The 26,589-nt window shown below is 33.4% G+C and overlaps 1 long non-coding RNA gene across 1 annotated transcript; it reads left to right on the plus strand.

Annotated features, from left to right (window-relative positions):
* The first annotated feature begins 519 nt into the window (after positions 1-519).
* Positions 520-26,241, plus strand: LOC136220141 (uncharacterized). Its single transcript, XR_010684401.1, has 3 exons — positions 520-771; positions 1,414-1,546; positions 25,892-26,241. It is a non-coding gene; the product is annotated as an uncharacterized lncRNA (long non-coding RNA).
* The last annotated feature ends 348 nt before the right edge of the window (positions 26,242-26,589 follow it).

Consider the following 26,589-nt stretch of genomic DNA (forward strand, 5'->3'; position numbering starts at 1 on the left):
TTAGGTTCGGCTCGAAAGCTCGTGAGCGGGCTCGATTGATTTTTTAACTACTATATATATTTTAATAATGAATTTATAATGTAAAAAAATAATTCTTTGATTTACACTAAAAAAATAAAAACACATATAATCTATATTAGTAAAAAAACGTTTAAATAGGAGTGGCCCAATTTATAATTAGGGTCCATTAGCTTGGATTAAGGCCCAAGCAGATCTTTCCTCTATGTTTTTGACCCAAATGAATAACGTTTTGAACAATAAATAAAAATTTCATAAACCTAATTAACATACAACAGTATTCTTTTCACGCCACCCACACCATGCCGATTTTCTCTATTCTCGTTCTCTATATCTAAATACATACAGCCAGGGGTGGAACCAGGGGGGTTGAGTGGGGCTCTAGCCCCGGCAACCGGCCGGGGGAATTTTTTTATTTTTTTTATATCAAAACGACGTCGTTTTGGTCATGAGAAAAACGACGTGGTTTTGATTTTAATGAAAATAAATCAGAGCTAAAAGGCACAATACAGCAGCTAAATTAATACCTAAATCCCTAATTCAGAAGAGGAGAGCAACGAACGTAGACGATATCGCACACCGCCGGCTCAACTCAAGGGAATCGCACAAGACAAGAGGAGAGGAGCAGCCGGTCTCCACCGCCGGCCACCAGTCAGTCAGTCGCTGCTTGCTTGCTAGTCTCCACCGCCGGCCACCGTTCAGTTCAGTCGCTGCACTGCACAAAACGCAAAACGCAGAGGGAAAAAAATGCAGGTGATTTTCGCTTATCTTTTTTGTGCCTTTGTTGAGATGCCTATATTTGTTTGGTTTGAGATGCACCTATGAGTTTGTTCACTGTGTGTTGGCTTGATTTTTGGTTGTAATTATTGGATGGCTTTGCTGCGTTTTTGGTTTTACTGCGTTTTTGGTTGATTTATATGATGAAATGAGATTTAAAAAAAGGAAGAGTAGTGATAGAATAATGATATGTATATATGTATGAATGGATTAGAAATATATTAACCTTGCTCTTTGATTGATTGAATGCTTGCTTATTACAATTTTGTAAGGACTCCTTCACTCCTTACAGTGAAACTTTTCAGTGATGGAGTTTTTTTTTACCAAATTCCTATTGAAATTGGGATTGAATTGATTGGGATTGAAATTTCTATTAGTTGAAATTACTCTCATTTGAATTGCTGTTAGTTTAATTACTGTTTGTATTTAGTTGAATTGGGATTGAAATTGCTGTTATTTAAATTACTGTTTGTATTTAGTTGAATTGGGATTGAAATTGTTGTTAGTTGAATTGCTATCACTTGCATATTGGTCTTTTTAGAATGGACAAATTCATAACTAAAAGACGTTTTGAATTTTTTTTTGACGTTTTGAATTTTTTTTGCTGATATATTTTAGCCCTGGGTCATCCGGGTCCGCCACTGCATACAGCCACCCAATCTCAGCTTTATCTCTCTGCTGCCGGCAACCAATATCAGCTCTCTCTCCTTGCCGTCGATCTAGGAAGAAGGCTCTCTCTCTCTCATGACAGGTTTGTTTTTTTGCTTGACGAGCTTCGAGCTCGAGCCGAGCCGGATCTCAACATGTCTCGAGCCGAGCCGAGCCTGCCCCTGTTCGGTCTCGGTTCGGCTCGAGTTCACTCCTAGTGTTGATGGGTATTTGAACAATGATTCGAAGTTAATTAGGTAAAGCGCGAAATTCAATTGATTTTAGAGAGAGAAATTAACATAGAGAGAGAAAGAAGATCAAAAATAAGAAATTAAAGAGAAGATGGTGTATTTGATTTTTAATTTTTATTTTGAGGTTTATTTGTGATAATTAGATAATAAGGGGGGTTAATTTATAAAATAAATAAATATAAGAACCAAATTAACTCTTTTTCCTTTGACTTTTAACACCGTTAGTCAATTTGGTATGTGTTTGCTAACGGAATGAAGTACATGGTACCATTTTGCAAACTTTTAAACCACATGAGTGTTGTTCGAAAATAGGTGTAACCACAAGGTTTATTTTTATACTTTTCCCTTAATTCTAATACAAACATAAATCTGAACACCAGAACATAAATATTTCAAACAACAAATGATTGAGAAAATTTAAAGAGTCAATGAAATTAAAATTGAAACAACATATACATATATATGAGCAGTCATACATTCCTTTTAGTGAAAGGATGACAAAATAATTTAAGAACAATTAATAATTGATAATTAAGGAAAATCAGAAGAAAATCCATGAAAGTATATAACATGAAATCAGATAGAAAATGATTTCCATGAAAGTATCACATTTTAAGGCTTTTTTCTATGGTTCATACCATAACCATCATTGGATGAAAGTGAAGTATCAGAGCTGATAAAGATCACTTGTTTCTCCATTAGTAATTCAGAGAACTGTTGAAGACTGAAGAATACGAATACCAACAAGGTATGGTTTTTAGAGTGGGGTTTCAATTTGTAAGCTTTAGGGGAAGAATAGAGACAGAAAAGAGAAGAGACGGAAATGGAAAGTCTAATGAGATTTCAGTTTTATGGAGTTAATTTTGGGAAGAAAAATGGAAAGTAAATGTGATTACAAATAGAGAAAAATGGAAAGTTATGGGATTTCAATTTTGGGGAGTTAATTTCGAGAACAAAAAAGTAAAGTTAATGAGATTTCAATTTTGGGAAGCCAAATCAACTCATGTATCCTTTAAGCTACATATTGAATTCAAATTAAGCGACATAAAGGAAATAGTAAAATAATTACTTAGTCCCTATATTTTTACCTATTATATTAGTTAGTTTATACATATATTTTAAAATCCTTTTTAACTTAAGTAATTCTTTAGTCTTTTTATTTATTTTTGCATATGAAAGTATAAAATTATCCTTAGTTATATAAATCTACATCATTAATCTGAGGAGGATCCAACTCTGGAATTTCTTGTGTCGTTTCAATATTCAGATTAAAGTACCCCTCACATCCATTGTTGGCATCGACATCAGAATCAAAATCCAAGATTATCATAGGTATATCAGTTTCAATATTCAGATTAAAGTACCCGTCACACCCATAAAATCTTGATTGGTTGAAAATATCAAAACCAGTATCTGAATAAATGATTAGTATAGGTAAATCAGGCGATGATCCATAAACTCTAGATGGATCATCCTTCAAATTGACATCATCATCAAATTCAAGTCTTCTCCCTACCGCTTGGAGAATGTCAGAAAGAACATGTCTTTTACATTTTTTCTGTAACTTTATTGGAGAAGAGTAGGTTGGAGTGCTACATTCCTTTCTTTTGTTGCCATTGGAGTGCACGCCTTTTCAATTTTCAATATAAGGAAGACAAAGCACAACTAATAAGTTATACAATTCTAATATACAAACATAAATCTAAACGCCATAACATAAATGTTTCAAACAGCAAATAATTGAGAAAATTTAAAGAGTGAATGGAATTAAAATTGGGGTAAATTACACCCATAGCCACTGAACTATACCCATTTTCACATTATGGCCACTGAACTATACTCATTTTCACATTATGACTGCTGAACTTCAATTCTTCCCGGTATGGCCATTAAACTTTACATTTTGTTACACCGGTGGCCACTGTCACCGTGACTAGCATTTCTTACCTTTGACTCCCTATTTTTACCGATTATCTCTCTCCTCTTCTTATTTTAAAATCTAAAATACCAATTTTACCCTTTATTCTCCTCTATCTACCTGGAACAATTCCTAACTCTAAAATCACTACAGCTCTCTATAACTCTCCCTTTCCCTCTCAAAAACCAGTAATCTCTTTGAAATTGAATTTTTGTACAATGCTTCGTTTTGTGACCGGTTAGGGTGGGGAGTTTTCAACAAATTTAACTTTGTTATGTCTTGTTTCAAAATCCTATCGAGAAGCTTCTCGAACAACCCCAGTCAGATCTTGTCATCGCTGATCAATTTTTTCCTTAGGCTACTGACTCTTATTCCAAATTTTGAATTCCAAAGGTTGTTTTCCAATTGCTATGTGTTCTGCGATTTCAGTTCAGCAGAACATTTACAGGAAGCGTTCCAATCTGTTCTGTCATTTCTGTTCAGCAATTGTCGGGTCATCACCCTGTAAGCCAGTTTCAGAGTAATCGTGAATAGCTTTTAGGAAGGAGAACTTGGATTACCGGTCCGGTAACAGAGATGTTGAAGAGAAATCCATAGGCGAACATGAATGCTTGATGGAATGGCTGAACTCGAAGAAAGTTGTTTATTTATCCTTTAGTACATTATCTTATTTGAGCACATATCAGATGAATAAAATTTGTGAAAGCCCCCACCCTAATTGTTCAAAATGAAGCACTGTACATAATTTCAATTTCAGAGAGATGCAGTGGTTTTAGAGAGAGAAAGTGAGAGTTAGAGAGATCATGTAGATGGAGGAGAGAAAGAGAGGTGATGCAAGGTGTCAGAGGTTCGTCGGAGGCGGAGTTCATTACAGCGGTGTAATTTTACCTTACATTGGGTGATCGCAATGTGTCAGAGGTTCGTCGGAGGTGGAGTTCATTACGGCGGTGTAATTTTACCTTACATTGGGTGATCGCAAGGTGTCGGAGGTTCGTCGGAGGCGGAGTTCATTACGACGGTGTAATTTTACCTTACATTGAGGTGATCGCAAGGTGCCGGAGGTTCGTCGGAGGCAGAGTTGGTGTGGAGAAGGAGAGGACGGAAGTAGCAGCAGCACCGGCAGCTGTGGTGGCGCTTCCGGCAGTGGAGGTGAAAAAGGGCGGCGGCTGAGAATGTGTGATATGTAGGGAGGAGATGGCAGAAGAAGGTGTGGAAATGGGTATATATATATATATATATATATTAATAAGGGTAAAATGGGTATAAAATTATTAAGAAAGAGGAAGGGAGAGAGACATCCGGTCATAATGAGGGTCAACGGTGGAAAATTTATGGTCAACGGTGACAGTGGCCACCGGTGTAACAAAATGTAAAGTTCAATGACTATACCGGGAAGAATTGAAGTTCAGTGGCCATAATGTAAAAATGAGAATAGTTCAGTGGCTATAGGTGTAATTTACCCATTAAAATTGAAACAACATATACATACATATGAACAAACATACATTCCTTTTAGCGAAAGGATGACAAAATAATTTAAGAGCAATTAATAATTAATTGATAATTAAGGAAAGTCAGAAAAAAAAATCCATGAAAGTATACAATATGAAATCAGATATAAAAGGATTTCCATGAAAGTATCATATTTTAAGTCTTTTTTCTATGGTTCATGCCGTAACCATCATTAGATGGAAGTGAAGTAGCAGAGCTGATAAAGATCACTTGTTTCTCCATTAGTAATTCGGAGAACTGTTGCAGACTGAAGAATAGGAATACCAACAAGGTATGATTTTTTAGAGTGGTTAAGAAGGTATGGTTTTTAGAGTGAGATTTCAATTTATAAGCTTTGGTGGAAGAATAGAGATAGAAGAGAGAAAAGAGAAAAATGGAAAGTCTAATGAGATTTCAATTTTGGGGAGAAAAATGAAAATTCAATCCGATTTCAATTTTTGTGGAGTTAATTTTGGGAAGAAAAATGGAAAGTAAATGTGATTTCAAAGAGAGAAAAATGGAAAGTTATGGGATTTCAATTTTGGGGAGTTAATTTCGTGAAGAAAAATGGAAAGTCAGTGGGATTTCAATTTTGGGAAGTCAAATCAACTCACATATCCTTTAAACTACAAATTGAATTCAAATTAAGGCGCTATAAAGGAAATGGTAAAACCTAGGCTCTATATTTTTACCTATTATACTAGTTAGTTTATACATATATTAGCAGGGGTACTTTCCCCAAGGGGACTTTTTGCAGGCACAACTGGGTCATAACCCGTCTTTCACATGGAGAAGCATCCTTGCAAGCAGAGAATTGTTAAGCAGAGGGCTTAGACGCAAAGTTGGAGACGGCAACACGATCAAGGTGTGGGAAAGCCCATGGCTCCCTGATAACGCTAACCCATTCCCCACGAGCATACAAGAGAGCAATGATACAGTGGAACGTGTAAATGAATTATTAGATTGTCATGGCAACTGGAGGAGAGAGAGGATTCATGAGGTGTTCAACGTCAGAGATGAGGGATTGATCCTGTCTATTCCGAGAGGTTGGCCGGGAAAAAATGATTCATGGCTCTGGCAATATACTAATAGTGGGGAATACACAGTGAAAAGTGGATATCTGATAGGAGTTAACGTGGGGGAAAGGATACATCAGTAGACAAATATAGTAAACCGGAAGGCACTATGGAACCTGAATGTAGCGCCCAAGATTAAGAATTTCCTGTGGAGAACGCTAGCACAATGCTAACCGTCTATGGCTAATCTGAACCAGAGGCACAGCGGGCTTCCTAACAGATGTCCAATTTGCAGCGACTCAGGGGAAGACGAGAGCCATATATTCCTGTCTTGTCCTCTCGCACGTCAGGTATGGGGCCTTTTTTTCACCGACAATCGAATGGAAGCAGTCCATGATTTCATCAGTTGGTTCAAATAGCTGCTTGAGGTGTGATGCGTGCGGCGCCTAGGTAGAGCTTATGAAATATATTATGATAAGTTCGTTTTTTACTATGGATGTGATCTTCCTAAATGCTCTATCTCTACTAGACGCTACTACTTAGGGGCAAGTGTACCCCGTCGTATCAAGTAATAATCCGGTTAAGACCGGGTATCGAATCCACGGGATTTATAACTACAAGTATTAAACGACTCGGTTTTATACGTTATTTAAGCGGTGAATACTTTGAGTTGATTCGGGGAACAACTACAAACTACTCCTAACTATGGGTGAGACAGATTTATATAACGAAAAACTCTACGAAGTGATATGGGTGGTGATAAGTTATAAGTATGATGAACAACGACTCTAAATATATACGGTTAATGATTTACTCTTGCAATGATGACTACGTGTAGTGAAACCGACCCGTGAAGTACTTAGACTACATGGTTCCTAGTCAAGTGTCTAAAGCTGGGGATTAGAAATTAGGGCCCGTAAGTTCCATAGCTTGTCAATTCCTATGGTTTCCGGTGCGTCACTTCCGGTGAGGCAACACCTATATGAATCCCTAAAGATAGCCTGAAAGGCGTCGGAAATCGCGTTCCCCTACACAATAATCAATTATCAATATCAAAACAAGTAGCAAACATTAACATGTATAGAGAAATAGAAATAGAAAATCATATATTATAAATATGGAAAGCGTAAATACGGGATACAACCAAGCCTAGTACATAGGAAGAGTACAAGCTAATTAGCAAGTGAAAAGGGAAGAATCAGCCCTCGGAACTAGCTAACCGGACTCAAAGCCGTCTCTTAGGACTTGGAGGTGGAACTCTCGAGCTTGGTGAACGGAGATGGAACGGAGCTTTGACGGAATGCCGGAATCAACGAACAAGCTCTCAAGGTGATAGAGTTTTTGCTATGTAAATTCTGAATATCCAAATGAGTGCTAATCACTCTTATTTATACACATCAAGCTAGGGATAGAATTGTGAATTCACAAGATACAAGTATGGAGCTACATTATTTCTGCAGTTTTCCCATGACACGCCCCGCGTATGGTGGAGGACGCCCCGCGTATTGACCCATTCCGTCAGAAATCTCCTGCATGTGGACCAAATTCAGATCTTGTTGTCTCAACCACGCCCTGCGTAAACTGGGGTACGCCCCGTGTGGTTGAGCTCCTGAGATTTAATGGCTTGAAATGAGTCTTTTACGTCTCGCGTGGCCTAGGGGACGCCTCGCGTATATGAGTCCCTAGAATTTTAGCTTGAAGAACCTCCCATATACGCCTCGCGTGTAGGTTGGGACGCCCCGCGTGACAGCAGTTGACTTGGAAGACCATGCAATCTGACATTTATGATTGAGCTTATCATTGCTCATACGCCCCGCGTGTAAGGTAGGACGCCCCGCGTGTCAGTGGGTAGATCCCACGTGGTGCCTGCGGATTGAGCAATCATTTCTGACTTGGTGTTCCACGCCCCGCGTAGAGGGTGATACGCCCTGCGTATGTCGATGGATTTTTGCTCCTTACTCGTACCTGAAATACAATTCTCGAGAGCCGAGTTAGCTTGACATTTTATTTTCTAATTTAATCAAAAATAAGGAAAATTAACCGAAAGTACGGAATTTATTTTTATTTCATTATTTTATTAAAACATTCTATTTTTGCAATTAAACTTATTTATTTAATCCAAAATTAAACCGTAAATCACGCTAAAAGATAGGGACGAAACGCCCCTATCAAGGTGCGTCTCCCGTCGCTGGAAATTACTACAGTTATCCTTTGGCATATATGGAAGAATCGTAATTGGGCTGTCTGGGATAAAAAAATTTAGCTTACCAGTTTCGGTTTTGACAGCAGCAAATACCGAGCATCAGAACTGGTTGGCAGTCAAAAGAGGAACGCAGAGCTTGCAGACAGAGCCAAGGCTAAAGTCGAATCGCTAGCGAAAACCTGGTCAGGGCAGATTGATATGTAATGTCGATGCAGGAATGAACCATGAAGCGGGGTTCAGCTCATACGGTTTTCTGATCCGGGATCAGTCTGGCGTTTGCTTAAATGCACGGAAGGCGGGTCTTCCTCTACTACTTAATCCCGCGATAGCTGAAGCAATAGCAATAAGGGAAGCACTTAGTTGGATCAAACGCCTTAATATTACTCAAGTGGAAGTACAATCTGATTGTCTAGAAGTAGTCAATGCTATACAACATCAAAGCGTAAACCTGTCCTATTTATCTGATGTTGTTCAAGAGTGTTGTGTTTTGTTGAGAGATTTAGATTTAGTCTCAATCTCATATATTAGTCGGTCAGCGAATCTAGCGGCTCATTGCCTAGCGAAAGCGGTTAGTTCTAAGTCTGATCAAGGTGAGTGGGCATGTTCTCCACCTTTCCTTACAAATATTCTTTCTGATGATTTAATATAAATTCCATTTATTCTTTCAAAAAAAAAATTAATTCTTTAGTCTTTTTATTTATTTTTACGTATGAAAATACAAAATTATCCTTAGTTATATAAATCTAAACTTTTTCTAATGGAATATAAAACTTATCTTTTATTAAAGGAAACAAGTTATTTAATTTTAATTGTATGCTCATCTTACACAATGTAACATTCTATAAAATTAGATTAATCCAAATAATTAACTTCTTTTAGTGAGAACCTTGCTTGTGGGGGTCGAACATGGACAATTCCATCTACACTCCACTCTACTTACCACTGAGACAATTGTTTCTCTTATGCATTATATCTCGCGCGCTGCTTAATATACTATTGTGCTAGTAGCTTCTATTGTTTAATATTTGATACATGCACTTATTAATATCGATTAAATATGCATAATAATGAGTTATTAATAAAAAAAAATGTGCATAATAATGAATTATTAATAGAAAAAAATCCAAGAACATGCTCCAATTTCTTATTCATTTAATTCCCTTATATTTTTGTAATTTATGTTATATAAGAAAATATATTTTTTAAAATATATTTTAACTTTTAAAACACGAACTATAATGTTTAGAACGTATGACATATTTTTTAGAACATACGTTATATTTTTTAGAACACGTGTTATGTTTTTTCCAGCATGAGTTATAAATTATATTATAGAACAAATGAAAAAACGATCCAGATATCTACTGATTTTTTTAGAACATTATACTTAATTTTTAAAACACAAACTACAAACTTTAGAACATACGTTATGTTTTTTTAGAACACACGTTATGTTATTTAGAATATGAGTTATAAATTATATTATAGAACAAATGCAAAAATGGTCCATATATTTACTGGTTTTTTTAAAACATTATACTTAATTTTTAGAACACAAATTATAAAATTTAGAACATATGTAACAATATTTAGAACATCGTCCTTAACATTTTAAAACATAAATTACAAAAATATAGAGGAATTAAATAAATAAGAAATTAGAGCATGTTCTTGGATTTTTTTCTATTAATAATTCATTATTATGCACATTTCTTTTTTTTTCTATTAATAATTCATTATTATGCACATTTAATCGATATTAATAAGAGCATGTTCTTGGATTTGTGATGCTTCTGGCCAGAAGATTAACATCTAGAAGTCTCGTATGCTTTGTTCTAAGAACATGGACAACGGCATGTGCAGAAGACTTAGTGAGCTTTCTGGCATTCCCCTGACTCATTCGTTGGGGAAGTATCTTGGGGTCCCTCTTCATAGTGACAGGGTCTCCAAAGCCTCCTTTAAAGACATTCTGGATAAAACTAACGGTTCGTGTGCTAGCTGGAAAGCTAATTCTCTTTCCCTTGCTGGCCGCCTTACCTTAATCCAATCTGTCAACTGTGCGGCTCCGAATCACATCATGCAAGCCTGTAAGCTCCCTGAGCCGGTTCTTAACGATCTTGATAAGATTAATCGGCGTTTTCTTTGGGGAGAGTCTGGTGAAGGGAGAAAGGTTCACCTGGTCCCTTGGAAGGAAGCCTGCCAGCCTAAAAGTAGGGGGGGTCTTGGTATAAGGCAAGCTAAGGATAACAATAAAGTCCTTTTAATGAAGCTTCTCTGGAGAATGTGGCAATGTCCCTCCTCTCTTTGGGTTCGTCTTCTGTGCGGCAAGTATCGGAAAGACAGAATCTTCGGCGGCCCAAAAGAGAGGGTTGTCAACTGCTCGTTCCTCTGGAAAGGGCTTAGCGCTGTTTTTTCTGAGTTTTGTACGGGGATTGGCCTGGAGGTGGGTAATGGTAAATCTATTAGTTTCTGGGATGACACTTGGATTGGTGATAAGCCGCTGATTGAAGTTTGTAGCTCCCCTCCGCCTAATGATATCCGTCCCTGAAAGGTTGCTGATGTGGTGGACTCGGAGGGAGACTGGATCTGGTCTAAGTTCGACTCCTTCCTTAGCCTGGAGATCCTCCTTAAGATTAGAGGAGTTAAAATTAGTAATCAAGATGAGGATAAAGACAGACACTGTTGGGCCTTGACTAATAATGGTATCTATTCTTGTAAATCGGCCTATAAAGCTTTTTCCCCTAATAGGGCTGATCCTCCTTCGGAGATCTGGAAGACTATTTGGGCCCTTAAAGTCCCTTATCGTATTATGAGTTTTCTGTGGCTAGGAGTCAAGGATAGGTTGCTTACTAATGCAGACAGGCACAGAAGGCACTTGGCTGAGTCCGGAGCCTGTAGTAGGTGCAGAGGTCATGTGGAATCCTTGTGCCATGCTTTGAGGGATTGCCTTAATAGTAAAAAGATTTGGGAAGGGATTCTCCCTTACCACACCCTTCCTTCTTTCATGGCTTATTCTGAAGTTGACTGGTTCTCTGATGGCGTCAATGGGAAGTTATTGGCCAACATAGAGCACAGTGACATTTTCTTCGCTATTATCTGTCACCAAATTTGGAAATGGAGGAATGAAGAGTTATTTGCCGAGAAGAATACCCTTATCCCTGACTTACTTGCTTTCTTCTCCAAAAAGCTCTCAGTTATTTTAAAAAGCTATGAAGGGGAGCCCCTTGTTAGACCTTCCCCGGATAAAGTTGTCCATTTTGTGGGTTGGAGTAAGCCTAGAGAAGGGGTTGTTAAGCTGAATACGGATGGCTCCTGCCTTAGCAATGGAAGAATTGCTGCCGGAGGTGTCCTTCGGGATGCTGGTGGCACTTGGCTGGCTGGGTTTACCCATAACTTGGGGATGGGATCGTCCTTTTCTGCGGAGCTCTGGGGTATTCTGTCAGGTATTAAACTTGCCATTCGCATGGGGGTAAAGAGGCTTTCGGTGGAGTCCGACAATTTGGAGGCAATCAACAGGATTTCTGATAGCCAGGCTTTTTGTCTTATGAGCCAGAATCTTATCAAAGCTATTTTGAGGCTTCGTCCTGCTTTCGAGACTCTTAGTTTCTCCCATATTTATAGGGAGCAAAACCGCGTGGTGGATCGCTTGGCTGCTGCTGGGCATGGGGGGATGTTAGGTGTTTCTACCCTTTCTGTTCCTCCTCCTTTTCTTTTGTCTATTCTTCTCGAGGATAGGGTTGGGGTCAGCCTTCCTAGACTGATCCCGGGTTAGGTGTTTGTTTCGTTTGTTTTCCTTTCCTTTTCCTACCAAAAAAAAAATAAGTGCATACGTTAAATATTAAACAATAGAAGCTACAAGGGCAGTGGTATATTAAGCAGCGCGCGACATAATATACAAGAAAATGAATTGTCTCAGTGGTAAGTAGTGTGGAGTGTAAATAAAGGGTCTAAGGTTCGAATCCCATCAACAGTATCATTTTTTTAATTTTCATACTCAAAACGACGTAGTTTTGAGTGTTCTCACCATAAGGAAGTGTTCTCACCTAAAAAAATGGTTCTCACAAGAGCTCTCTCCTATCTATATATATATATATATATAGAGCGAGGCTATAGAGAGCGATTCCCTTACTTCTTATTCTAAGGGAATCATAGACTTACTCTAATTATCAAACATCATCTTAATTTAATTAATTAAAATCCTAAACAATTTCCACAGCAAAACCTCTATAAATTAATAATGTTGGGACCATGGAATTTTATTAATTTAGAGAGTTATTAATTAATCGATAAATTAATAATTATTAATTTATAGAGTGATTTTAATTTTTTTTTTAAAAATCAATTTTAAATTACTAATTTAAATAAAGTGTTTGTCTAAAATCAATGAACAAATAAAATAAAATGTGCATTATATAAGTTAATAGAACTTGAAAGTTCATTGTATTTATGTTAAAAATGTTCAATGTATCATAGTTAATGAATTACTATATAAATTCACATGGAGTGTTGATTCAAATCATACAAAAAATGGCTTCTTATCTAAAAGGTGTTAATAAATCAACCATGACCGATCAAATTAGAAAAGCATTGTGTGAATACAAGAGAGATCACCCTGCAAGCACGCAAAATGGTTTACAAGATTGACTAAATGAAACATATCATTTGAAAGTTAGTCAATATACAATATCTAACACTCTTAAGAGATCATCTGAATATCTTTCTGCTGATTTTGGAAAGGGAACAGATATCAGACGACACAAATCAGCCAAGTATCAAGACATGGAGAAAGTTGTTTATGAGTGGTTTCTCCAATAGATTTAACTACATTTAAATTTCAAGAAAAAATAAAATACTATAGATTCATATTTTGCTAAATTATCCTAAGTACAGTAAAACCTCTATAAATTAATACTCGATAAATTAATAAACTCTTTAAAATAATAATTTCTTCTGGTCCCAACTTGGGCCAGTTCAAAAAATGATCAATTTTAATAAATTAATAAGATAATAATTTTCTAGAACAACCCTTTATAAATACCTTATATTATTACCTCTATAAATTAATAATTTCTCAAATATATATGCAAAATATAGATAGATATACATACTTAGGATAATTTAGCAAAATATGAATCTATAGTATTTTATTTTTTCTTGAAATTTAAATGTAGTTAAATCTATTGGAGAAACCACTCATAAACAACTTTCTCCATGTCTTGATACTTGGCTGATTTGTGTCGTCTGATATCTGTTCCCTTTCTAAAATCAGCAGAAAGATATTCAGATGATCTCTTAAGAGTGTTAGATATTGTATATTGACTAACTTTCAAATGATATGTTTCATTTAGTCAATCTTGTAAACCCTTTTGAGTGCTTGTAGGGTGATCTCTCTTGTATTCACACAATGCTTTTCTAATTTGATCGGTCATGGTTGATTTATTGACACCTTTTAGATAAGAAGCCATTTTTTGTATGATTTGAATCAACACTCCATGTGAATTTATATAGTAATTCATTAACTATGATACATTGAACATTTTTAACATAAATACAATGAACTTTCAAGTTCTATTAACTTATATAATGCACATTTTATTTTATTTGTTCATTGATTTTAGACAAACACTTTATTTAAATTAGTAATTTAAAATTGATTTTAAAAAAAATTAAAATCACTCTATAAATTAATAATTATTAATTTATCGATTAATTAATAACTCTCTAAATTAATAAAATTCCATGGTCCCAACATTATTAATTTATAGAGGTTTTACTGTATGTATATCTATATATATTTGAGAAATTATTAATTTATAGAGGTAATAATACAAGGTATTTATAAAGGGTTGTTCTAGAAAATTATTATCTTATTAATTTATTAAAATTGATCATTTTTTGAACTGGCCCAAGTCGGGACCAGAAGAAATTATTATTTTAAAGTGTTTAGTAATTTATCGAGTATTAATTTATAGAGGTTTTACTGTATGTATATCTATATATATTTTGCATATATATTTGAGAAATTATTAATTTATAGAGGTAATAATACAAGGTATTTATAAAGGGTTGTTCTAGAAAATTATTATCTTATTAATTTATTAAAACTGATCATTTTTTGAATTGGCCCAAGTCGGGACCAGAAGAAATTATTATTTTAAAGAGTTTATTAATTTATCGAGTATTAATTTATAGAGGTTTTACTGTACTAAACAATTCTATCTCTCTCCTTTTCTTCTCACGTCTCTCTCTAACCAATTGGCTAATTTTTTTCAGCAGGAATTGATCAAATATATTTAAATGATTTTTTAATAATATACCTATTGAAAGGAAATATAGACGCAAACATGAATCATGTAGCACAAGAAAGGAAATACAACTCTGTAGCATCATATATCATGAAAATCTTAGAATCAAATTAAGCAAAACATAACCAAAGTGGATAAAACGAAGTGACTATTAATGATTTCGAGCTAAAACAACTTAATATTCATTCTGACATGCCATCATTCTCATTGGTGAAAAAAATAATAATACAGTTGGTTAGAGAGAGACGTGAGAAGAAGGGGATTTTATAAGAGGATCCGGGTTCTCCAACTCACTAAAAGAACCTTCCATTCACAAATTGACATCTGTCTTACTTATAACAGGTCATCAAATAAAAAAATCTCTTCCACAGCAAAACACATGTTCTCCATCTCCCTCTTCTGCTCTCCGTTCACTCGGATTGCCGCTGCCGATGGAGTGTCGTCGCGGATCCGTTCTCTTTCAGCCTGTTTTGAATGGGATATTTGATGTTCAGAGAAATTATGCAGTCTTGTTTTGATTCAAATTTTCTGGTTCCCGACCCTCTTCCATTCCATCCATCGTTTTAAAAAATATGTTATTTCATTTCAATTTCTCTTCTTCCTCTGTCTCTTATCCCATTTTCCCCTTTCTCGTCTCCCTCTCTCTCTCTCTCGTCTCCGATAATTTGGTTACACCTTCTATGGATTATGAAGGTTTTATCAAGGAAAACTCAGTCATTTATCTTTATAGGCATTGAAAATGTACCAAAGAATGGAAGAAGAAGTCCTTGCAGAAGAATGTTTCTGCAAAAACATAGTTAAAGCAGATTCTGCAAAAAGAATTTAACCAATTTAACCTTCATATGCAGATCAAGAGAGAGAGAGAGAGAGAGAGAGGTGGAATGGGTTAAGAAGCAAACGGAGAAGAGAATTTGATGAAGGGAAAATCAATCAGTGACAGGTCTCACTACACTGATGAACAGCCTGAAAGAGAACGGTGGAGATCAGAAACGAAACTTCATCAGCAGCGACAATCTGAGTGAGGCAATCGGAGTGAACGGAAAACGGAGGAGGGAGATGGAGAACGTGTTTTGCTGTGAAAGAGTTTTTATTTGATGACCTGTTATAAATGGAGGACAGATGTCAATTACTATATGGAAAGTTCTTTTAGAGAGCTGGAGGACCTGGACCTTAGTATAAAATCCCGAGAAGAAGAAGAAGATGAGAGAGATGGAAATTGTATAGGATTTTAATTAATTAAATTTTGTTTAGTTAAATTAGGAGAGAGATGAGAATTGTTTAGGATTATAATTAATTAAATTAAGAGAGAGATGAGAATTGTTTAGGATTTTAATTAAATTAGGAGAGAGAGATGAGAGTTGTTTAGGATGTAATTAATTAAATTAGGATGGTGTTTGGTCATTAGAATAAGTCTATGATTCCGTTAGAATAATAAGGGAATCTCTCTCTATAGCCTCACTCTCTCTCTCTATATATATATATATATATATAACTTTTATTTCAATTTATAATAAGAAAAATGTTAGTATAAACTGCAGATTTCAATTTATAATCTTTAGAGAGAGAATGGAGAAAATGGAAAGTCAATGAGATTTTAATTTTGGGAGTTAATTTTTGGGAGAAAAATAAAAATTTAATGGGATTTCAATTATGAGGAGCTAAATCAACTCACATATCATTTAAGCTAGACTGAATTTAAATTGTTAAGTCATAAAGAAAATGGTAAAACAATTTTATAGTCCCTATATTTTTTTTACATATGAAAGTACAAAATTACCCCTAGTCATATAAATATAAACTTTTTTTAATCGAATATAAATATAAAACTTATATTTTATTAAGAGACATATGTTAATTACAAAAAAAAGACATATGTTATTTAATTTTAATTGTATGCTCATCTTACACCACGTAACATTCTATAAAATTAGATTAATTCATCAAATAATTAACTTCATTTGTCACACATCTTTCTCATATTAAATTTTATGCTTCAAATTTATTTTAATTTATAATAAGGAAAATGTTAGTCTAAACCAGATTTCAATTTATAATCTTTAGAGAGAGGAGAGAGAAAATGGATAGTCAATGAGATTTTAATTTTGGGAGAAAAATGTAAAGTTAATATGATTTTAAGAGCCAAATCAACTCACATATCCTTTAAGTCAGACTGGATTTAAATTGAGACTCAAATATGGTATGAATGCTTTTCTGAATAAGTCCGCAAATGCGACAAACATGGCCGAGATCATCCTTCAAGATAAGAGAATGATCACACTCCTCTCCATGTTCTTCCACACATTCATCGGTCGCAGCAGCAGAAGAGACCTAGAAAAAGCAATATACAACTAAGGCACCAATAGAAGAAAGTAACAATCAAGTGGGATTTAAGAATTCACTATAAAGTTGTAAGTTAAGCACAATCATTTTCGAGGCAAAGAGGCCATTGGTATACCTTGGAACACTCTAATGCAACTGTCATCTCGTCCCAAAGCTCAGCCAAATCACCTAACTTCCCATGACAGATCCTCTCATCATCAGTATCAATATCATTGTCAGCATTTACAACGCCATCTACATCACTAATCCGAGGAGGATCCAACTCTGGAATTTCTTGAGCTGTTTCAATATTCAGATTAAAGTACTCCTCACATCCATTGGCATCAACATCAGAATCAGAATCCAAGATTATCATAGGTATATCGGTTTCAATATTCAGATTAAAGTACCCTTCACACCTATAAAATCTTGATTGGTTGAAACTATCAAAACCAGTATCTGAATCAAGGATTAGTATAGTTAAATCAGGCGATGATCCATAAACTCTAGATGGATCAAATTGACATCATCACTAAACTCAAGTCTTCTCCCTACCACTTGGAGAATGTCAGAAGGAACATATCTTTTACGTTTTTTCTGTAGCTTTATTGGAGAAGATTAGGTTGGAGTGCTACATTCCTTTCTTTTGTTACCATTGGAGTGCACACCTTTTCAATTTCAACATAAGAAAGACAAAGCACAACTAATAAGTTATACAATTCTAACATACAAACAAAAATCTTAACACCAGAATATAAATGTTTCAAACAATAAATGATTGAGAAAATAATTTAAGAACAATTAATAATTGATAATTAAGGAAAATTAGAAAAAAAAATCCATGAAAGTATATAATATGAAATCAGATATAAAAGGATTTCCATGAAAGTATCATATTTTAAGGCTTTTTCTATGGTTCATACCATAACCATCATTGGATGGAAGTGAAGTAGCAGAGCTGATAAAGATCACTTGTTTCTCCATTAGTAATTCGGAGAACTATTGAAGACTAAAGAATATGAATACCAACAAGGTATGGTTTTTAGAGTGGTTAACGACATATGGCTTTTAGAGCGGGATTTCAATTTATAATCTTTGAGGAGGAATAAAGAGAGAGAAGAGAAGAAAATGGAAAGTCTAATGAGATTTCAATTTGGGGGAGTTAATTTTGGAGGAAAGGAAATTCGATGGGATTTTAATTTTGTGGAGTTAATTTTGGGAAGAAAAATGGAAAGTCAATGTGACTTCAATTTAGGGGGTGTTTGGTTGCTCCTTTTCATGCTCATGTTTGCCCTTTTTACTTCAAAATGGAGAATTTTAAGTGTTTCGTTAGTCACCTCATGTTTACCTTTTACACTTGCAATGTAGCCTTTTATAAAAGCAGAGAATCCCTGCTTTTTGGAAAAACAGATTTTTCCAACAGCAAACCGTTACGGCAAACAAAGCAAATATTAGGTAAAACAAAAAGGCGCTTATAATCTTCAGAGGAAGAATATAGAGAGAGAAGAGAGAAAAATGGGGATTTCAATTTTGGGGAGTTAATTTCGGGAAAAAAAATGGAAAGCCAATGAGATTTCAAGTTTGGGAAGCCAAATCATCTCACTATCCTTTAAGCTATAGATTGAATTCAAATTAAGGCGACATAAAGGAAATGGTAAAATAATTACTTAGTCCCTATATTTTTACCTATTATACTAGTTAGTTTATACATATATTTTAAAATCCTTTTTAGCTTAAGTAATTCTTTAGTCTTTTTATTTATTTTTGCATATGAAAGTACAAAATTATCCTTAGTTATATAAATCCAAACTTGTTTTAATTGAATATAAATATAAAACTTACAGTATCTTTTTTTTTTTTTGAAAAGAAACTTACAGTATCTTTTATTAAAGGACATATGCTATTTAATTTTAATTGTATACTCATTTTACATCACGTAACATTCTATAAAATTAGATTAATTCAAATAATTAACTTCTTTTGTCACACATCTTTCTTGAATTGAATTTTATTCAAATTAAATGTTTTTTTAACAAGATATACATATATATATATATATATATATAACTTTTATTTCAATTTATAATAAGTAAAATGTTAGTATAAACTGCAGATTTCAATTTATAATCTTTAGAGAGAGAATGGAGAAAATGGATAGTCAATGAAATTTTAATTTTGAGAGTTAATTTTTGGGAGAAAATGGAAAGTTAATGAGGTTTCAATTTTTAGGAGCCAAATCAACTCACATATCATTTAAGCTAGACTAAATTTGAATTGGGGCGTCATAAAGAAAATGGTAAATTACTTAGTCCCTATAACTTTTTTACGTATGAAAGCACAAAATGACCCCTAATTATATAAATATAAACTTTTTTTAATCGAATTATTAAGAGACATAAGTTATTTAATTTTAATTGTATGATCACCTTATATCCACAATATTTTAAGCGGCTACAACTTTGGTGGTATTTCTCCACCTGCCATTTCAGGAACTCATTCTTCCAACTTGGCAAGATCCCTTTAGGTAGCACAACCAATGGTTTGGCATTTGGACACCGGGCTAAAAAACTATGAATGCAACTGATAATCATGAATGTCTTCCCCAAACTATGAGCTAATATACAACCCCTTGGATTTCTACAAAGAAAATTGAATCCCTTCTACTTTGTGGAGTTTTATATGCCCTTTATGCTTTGGACCATGAGCAGAAACTTCTAGGCTCATAATAAGTTCGAGTACTTATCACACCCGACCCAACACAGAATCGGATATGACGGTGAGAGATCACCACTGACGTTTACTTGTCGGAGGGAACGTCTCACAATAGAAAAAGAATGCTTATAAATGTATTAGGATGGTTAATTAATCAAAATCAACATTTCCTTTAAATTCTACTCTTCAAAATATCAAATCTTACACAAATATATATTAATCAAATATACTAAGTTTATCAAAACAAAACCCAAATCATGTATACATATATGTATATTATAAGTTGAAATTTGCATGCAAGGACATATATGTATATATTCTTAAACATAGTTTAAATTCAAATTAAATGTCACGTCCGGGTCCAAATTTCTAGAATTTATACCTTGATAGTAATATATATTATAATTATTAGGTGTGTGAAGTTAAATCGGTGTTATAGGAAAAGTTTGGAGTTAATTTGATGGTTTTAAGTGTAAATAAAAAGTTTAGGATAATTTTTAAAAGATTATAGAAAAATGAAGGATCAAACCGGATATTCGTCAGATTTGGATATATATCCTGCGAAGAGGTGGGGAGAGATTATCATCTTCTTTTTCTTTTCTTTTCCTTTTCAATTCATTTTAGATTTATCAGTTTTCTCTGAACCATTTCTCCATCGTTTCTTTGATTTACGGAGATTCGACCATCCGAATCACTCGAAATTGAAACCATATCATCTTTATATATAGTTCTAAGTCCTAACCGAAGAGTTTTTGAATTTCGGAAGTGTTTAGAGGGAAACGTCTTAGACAGAATTTAGAGGAGAATTGAACGAGTGTATTTTCTTCAATTAGTGACCAAGGTAAGTAACTATCAACTATATTTTGAGTTTTATGTATACAGATATATATAATCAAAGAATTTTCAGAAATTGATATTCAGGGTTTATATGGGTATTTTGTAAAATTGGGGTTTTCCACGATTTTGGTTTTTATTGTGAAATTATGGTTCAAATAAAGTTATTGACTATGCTTCTATGTGAATTTCAGATTTTACTTGATTATGTTGATTTAAGGCTTGATTTGGTTGATTTACATATATACATATATGTTTTTGGTTTCAATGTATATCTATATTGAATATAATGAATTTGATGATTTCTTACGAATTGTTTTTGGATTGAGAAATCCGTTGCGGTGATTGTTGTTATTATTTTGGATTGAAGTCCAAATATGATTTTTATGAGTTGTGATATTTCGAAAGATTAAATGGTTTTGTCCATCTAGGATTGCCCGGGGTAGGAGTTGTATTTGTAAGACCATATCTAATGGCGGTATGGCCAGAGTGCATGGCTGGTAGTCCTAACTGTTAGGCAAGGAACGAGATATAAATGAGATATCTCGATATTGTTATGATTGATGTTATGATCTACACGGGTGGAATTCGAGGATGGATACACATACACAAATTTTATTTTATGAACTTAAGTTTGGAGAATATTTTATAAGGTTTTGATGACTATCTTATAAGCTTAAGTTTTGAGTATATTTTATAAGGTTTTGATTAAATCCCTTTATAAACGTATATATGTACCTATGTTAAATAAAGTTAGTTTTTATGGCTGATAGTTTCTTACTGAGATTTTTGTCTCACGTTTTTAAATGTTTTAATGTTTTTAGGTGAGAAAGTACATGATATAGAGAAGGTTACCGACCGTTTAGGCGAGGTTTGGAAGTTGGCTGCTTATTGTTAGAATTATAGTTTTTTATTTTTTTTTTGAGAAAATTTTAGAATTATAGTTAGAATTATAGTTAGAACTTTGGTATTGCAATTGTAATATAATGATATTTGGTTAAATTGGAGACTCCTAAGTATTGATTATGACCTTTCTATTTCACGCCCGATGCCGATTGAGGTCGTTTAGGGTCGGGTGTGACAGTTTGGTATCAGAGCTCTAGGTTAAATTTTTCGGACCTAAGGTTGATAGTAATTGAGGAATATGAATATTTGGTGATAGCTAAGAAATAATTTGGAATTTTTCGAGGATTGAGTAGCTAGCTAATGAGGTGTAAAAATGAGATTTGATGGTTAGCAATATTTAGGTGTATGAAAAATAGTAAATTATTTGATATTTGGTGATATGGGTTATGAGTAAGTCATAGCTTTGAGCTAGAGATATAGAGAATTGTCTATATAGGTGCTGCTGGAAAATCAGATTCGTACCTGAATCTTGTGATGTATTTTTAGACCAGATATAAACCGAATCTGTCATGGAGTCCTAAATGAAAGTTCTTTATTTTTATCTTACGTTTCCAGGGGTTTCTGAATCGCCTTATTCGGACTCCGTATGAAGAAGTTAGGCTATAAACGGAATATGTAGGTCATTTTAGCTTTAAACCAGAATTTGGTTTTTGTTTTGATTTTTCTCCTTAGTATGACTTGGAATTGATATTTGAGAGTTTAATAGTTAGCTGAAAAATATACGTATCTCAGATGTGAAGTAAGGTTAGGACACTTTGAAATGATATGATGAGTTTTGAAGTTAATATATATGTGATTAAGAAAGCAAAAATGTGGAGATTTCAATTAATTGTTTTGGAGGTTGATTATAAATTGGAGATTATGATATGAGTTTAATAAGTTATGGAATCTTAATTGGAATAAATGATATCCGAATTCAAATTGCAGATCTATTGTTGAACTTTATCGGATTGAGGTTTAGAATTATTGAGAGTTATATAAATGATGTTTAGAGAGATACCGATGTTAGTGATCAATGAGAAGTAAAGTGAGAGAATATATTAGAGTTCATGATTTGATGATTAAATATGAAAATTTGGTATCTTAAGCATAGTGATAATTGAAATTTTGTCGTACATATATTGTTAATAGAAGTTAATTTTAGTTGAAGTTTGTGTGATTATGGTTTAAGTTTATATAAGGATCAAATTGAGTGTTTATAGGTCAAATAAGAAAATCGAATGATCTTATAGATTTATTGACTTTTATGTGTGTAAAGATATTATTTGGAGTTATTAATGGGATGTAGGATGATGGGTATAAGAATGATCTATATTGATTTTTCTTATTGTAAGGATTTGATTATAGAGGATTTACGAAAATAAATAAGTCAAGGTGATATTCATAGAGGAAATATGTTATCGATATAAGGTTTATATTTGATTAATGATGATGACTTCGAGTTCATATTCATCATGATTGGAGTGAAAAATTATAGATATAAGAATTATTATTATGATGAAGTAAGATTATATGCTGATGCAAATCATTGATTCAGATTATTTAAAGGTTAAGGAAAATATAATATCATACATATTAGGGGTTCAAACGTGATTTTTTTTAAGTCTATAGAATTTGGAGATAGGTAAAATATATTTGATATATATGCAATTGATAGAATCAATTGTGATTTAAATTTATTAAAGTGAGATTTGGTAATGATAGGAAGATATGAATATATGATATTTGAAGTTTTATTGTGGATTATGGTGATGAAATTAACGAGGTTGAAATTTAGAGTACTAGAGTTATATATAAATAATTGTTACAGTGATGTGGATATGGATAAATGATGAAGTTAATGGAAGGAACATTAGAATTTGTGGTCTTATGATGATTATGAGGAATCATGGTTTCGAAAGGAAATTAAGATAGATTAGAGAATATGAATTTCGAGGACGAAATTTCTTAAGGTGGGGAGAATTGTCACGTCCGGGTCCAAATTTCTAGAATTTATACCTTGATAGTAATATATATTATAATTATTAGGTGTGTGAAGTTAAATCGGTGTTATAGGAAAAGTTTGGAGTTAATTTGATGGTTTTAGGTGTAAATAAAAAGTTTAGGATAATTTTTAAAAGATTATAGAAAAATGAAGGATTAAACCGAATATTCGCCAGATTGGATATATACCCTGCGAAGAGGTGGGGAGAGATTATCATCTTCTTTTTTTTTTCTTTTCTTTTTCAATTCATTTTAGATTTATCAGTTTTCTCTGAACCGTTTCTCCATCGTTTCTTTGATTTACGGAGATTCGACCATCCGAATCACTCGAAATTGAAACCATAGCATCTTTATATATAGTTCTAAGTCCTAACCGAAGAGTTTTTGAATTTCGGAAGTGTTTGGAGGGAAACGTCTTAGACAAAATTTAGAGGAGAATTGAACGGGTGTATTTTCTTCAATTAGTGACCAAGGTAAGTAACTATCAACTATATTTTGAGTTTTATGTATATAGATATATATAATCAAAGAATTTTCAGAAACTGATATTCAGGGTTTATACGGGTATTTTGTAAAATTGGGGTTTTCCACGATTTTGGTTTTTATTGTGAAATTATGGTTCAAATGAAGTTATTGACTATGCTTCTATGTGAATTTCAGATTTTACTTGATTATGTTGATTTAAGGCTTGATTTGGTTGATTTACATATATACATATATGTTTTTGGTTTCAATGTATATCTATATTGAATAAAATGAATTTGATGATTTCTTACGAATTGTTTTTGGATTGAGAAATCTGTTGCGGTGATTGTTGTTATTATTTTGGATTGAAGTCCAAATATGATTTTTATGAGTTGTGATATTTCGAAAGATTAAATGGTTTTGTCCATCTAGGATTGTCCGGGGTAGGAGTTGTATTTGTAAGACCATATCTAATGGCGGTATGGCCAGAGTGCACGGCTGGTAGTCCTAACTGTTAGGCAAGGAACGAGATATAAATGAGATATCTCGATATTGTTATGATTGATGTTATGATCTACACGGGTGGAATTCAAGGATGGATACACATACACAAATTTTATTTTATGAACTTAAGTTTGGAGAATATTTTATAAGGTTTTGATGACTATCTTATAAGCTTTAGTTTTGAGTATATTTTATAAGGTTTTGATTAAATCCCTTTATAAACGTATATATGTACCTATGTTAAATAAAGTTAGTTTTTATGGCTGATAGTTTCTTACTGAGATTTTTGTCTCACGTTTTTAAATGTTTTAATGTTTTTAGGTGAGAAAGTACAGGATATAGAGAAGGTTACCGACCGTTTAGGCGAGGTTTGGAAGTTGGCTGCTTATTGTTAGAATTATAGTTAGAACTTTGGTATTGCAATTGTAATACAATGATATTTGGTTAAATTGGAGACTCCTAAGTATTGATTATGACCTTTCTATTTCACGCCCGATGTCGATTGAGGTCGTTTAGGGTCGGGTGTGACATTAAAACTAAATCATAAAAACACCATTTAATCAAATATATGGTAAAAATTCCCAAAAAATCAATTTCTGGAAAAACATAAAGTGATATATATATATAAACTTAAAAGGGTAGTTGATAGTTACTTACTTTTGCAAAGAAAGGAAGAACAACACACTAGGAACTCATTTTCTTGCTTAGGATATGCCTAGCTCGAATCTAATCTAGAGAGCTCCAAATCAAAATCACACCGTCCATAATGTGTATTAGGATGTCTATAAGCTATTGTAAAAATTTCGGCTCAAAGTAAATTTTAGTTTTAATTAAAGATTGTTAAAATATTAACTTTGATGAAATTATGGTTTATTGAAATAAGTTAGTATTGATAAGTATATCAATAAATTATTTAGTGGTGATTTTGGTCCAATAATGAAGTATGATTTAATATTTTAAAAATTGATTGATTAAAGGTACAGAAAATTTATGATGTTGATTTATGAGTTTTATATATATGTTCACATATATATATTTCTGATTTTTAAATTATATTATTTCTACTATCCATCAAGAGTAATCCGGATAGGTGGTGTTTATTAAAGTCCGTATTTAGTGAGAAATACGGCATGTGTACACAGTTGAAAGACTTATCGGGTATGACAAAGAAGTGTTGAGTAAGACCATGCGGGTTAGGCAAATTATGAGATATCTCGATTCTATTATATTATGGGGATTGATACATACGGGGATTATCTCTCGGATGAATACGGTTTGTGAAGTATTTATTGAGATACGATTTATGAAGTATTTATCGAATTACGGTTGATTTAATTAAATGGTTAATTGCAAATTTATTCATTTTATATAATTGAGATTTTAAGCATATAAATATATATATATATATATATATATATATATATATATATATATATATATATATATATATAGCTATTTTGAGTATATTTATTTTTTTTTGTAGTTGATAATTACTTATTGAGATTTTTGTCTCACCTTTTCAAATGTTTTAACGTTTTTAGGCGAAGAAGTGCAAGACACCGAAGGAGGTGCTCAACGTTAGGCCGAGGATCGGACACGACCATATGTTTTCAAGTCGTCTTTAGGGTATTGCATTTCATGTTATGCATATTCATGGAGTGAATAAATAGGGAACTTTATTAGAAGTGTGTTTTGGCTAGTATGTGATCATATAAATCACATATAGAGCAATGTGTGTTTGTGTTGTTGTGGACAAGTGCACTTTTAAGTGCTTATGAGTTTAACTTGGTGTTAGTGTGACCTTGTAAGGTCATTTGTGTATTCCTAAGATGAAATGTTGAATTATGGCCTTATGGTATGAATTAAGGCAATTACAAGCTTGATATTTTGGAGTTGGATGATTTTTCCTCTATGAATATCACCTTGACTTATTTATTTTCGTAAATCCTCTATAATCAAATCCTTACAATAAGAAAAATCAATATAGATCATTCTTATACCCATCATCCTACATCCCATTAATAACTCCAAATAATATCTTTACACCCATAAAGGTCAATAAATCTATAATATCATTCGATTTTCTTATTTGACCTATAAACACTCAATTTGATCCTTATATAAACTTAAACCATAATCACACACATTTCAACTAAAAATAACTCTCTTAATTTCCTACCTCAAACTGTGCTTAAGATCAGCAAAATTTGTCCTCAAAATTCATATCTTAATTATTTCC

This window comes from Euphorbia lathyris, chromosome 2 (genome assembly GCF_963576675.1).
Source record: "Euphorbia lathyris chromosome 2, ddEupLath1.1, whole genome shotgun sequence".
Lineage (NCBI taxonomy): Eukaryota > Viridiplantae > Streptophyta > Magnoliopsida > Malpighiales > Euphorbiaceae > Euphorbia > Euphorbia lathyris.